The sequence below is a fragment of the Gavialis gangeticus genome, unplaced genomic scaffold (genome assembly GCF_001723915.1).
Source record: "Gavialis gangeticus isolate Ggan-Ray unplaced genomic scaffold, GavGan_comp1, whole genome shotgun sequence".
In the NCBI taxonomy this organism is placed as follows: Eukaryota; Metazoa; Chordata; order Crocodylia; family Gavialidae; genus Gavialis; species Gavialis gangeticus.
The window spans coordinates 9,568,306-9,569,512 of record NW_017729015.1 but is presented as its reverse complement, the minus strand read 5'-3'; the positions used below and the strand labels follow the sequence as shown (position 1 = coordinate 9,569,512).

General features: G+C 45.7%; 1 long non-coding RNA gene across 1 annotated transcript in view; it reads right to left on the bottom strand.

The window, feature by feature from the left end:
• The window catches only part of LOC109294009, an 8,797-nt gene that overhangs the window by 4,718 nt on the left and 2,872 nt on the right, over positions 1 to 1,207 (bottom strand). The gene's annotated exons all lie outside the window — the stretch shown is intronic.

Below are 1,207 nucleotides of genomic sequence, written 5' to 3'. Positions count from 1 at the left end.
CCTGGCTTGGCAACTGGTGCCTCCTGGGTCCAGGGGGAGGCACCAGGGTACCCCTGTAGCCGATCATCAAGGCGGGGGGGCCTCCCTTGCACACTCCCTGGCAGACCCGGAAGTGGACTGGAAGTAGTTCTGGTCCACTTCTGGGTTTGTCGCTGAGCATACGAAGGCCGCCCCGCACTCCTGTGGGATGCTCTATCCACCCCACTATCGCAGCGTTCACGAGCTGTGGCTGGTACTTTGAGGCATGTAGAAAAAACATTTAAAGCTGTGTCTATGGCTGAATTGCTGATTCTCTGAATCAGCATCAAATCTTCAGATTCAGCTGAATCGAATCGAATACGGCCTGCTTCACACACCCCTACTGCTAACCCTCACTACTCAACCCTCAATACACCTCCCTGTTACTGCTGGGGACTGGAATCAGCAGTATGTGGCTTGCGATGGTAGCAGATGGCTTGGATGTTGGAAGGAGATTGGTGGCCTGCAGTGGTGGAAAGCAGGGAAGAAGGGCGGAAATTAGCAGCCTGCACATCAGGGGAGTCACGATCAGTGGCCCACCTCTCGTAAGAGGTTGTCAACCCCATGTCTCATAGCAGGTCACCAACCCTTAAATACTAGTTGAGGTGACAACCTCAGGTGACTCATTCAGTGCAGTCTCAAGGTTCTACAGAAAAAGTGGTTAAACCCATTTGGTCCCTTGCATTTCATTTAGGTTTTTTTTTTTTTTTTTAGGTCTGGTTTTTAGATACAATTTTGCAAAATTACAAGGTCTGCTGGAAGGGGAAAAAGCTTTCTAGCACTTTAGAAATTAACTTGTTTCCGGTGTTAATAGTTCATTTTTAATCCCAGTGATTCTCAGCCAGGAATATCACCCTGGAAGGTAGTAAGACTGAGGTAGCCACACAATATTATCAGTTAGGTGTGCAAACACCAACACAATTCACAAGAAATAGAGATTTCAAGTAGGAATCCAGTGTCAAAAATATTCTGACCTGTTGTGGACTGAGGTCTTTGTAACAGAAGACTTGCTCTATTACTTTTCTGTAGTGAAGAAAAAAACAAATGAAAGCTAAGGGCTGGCATTTTCTGAGAGGTGCCTTGAGAACCAGTGACTGAATGCCTCAAAGGCCTTTCTACTAACTGTAAATGAAAATATTCTTCCTCTGATTTTTTTTTTTTTTAAAGATTCATTTTGCCTTTGGAAACC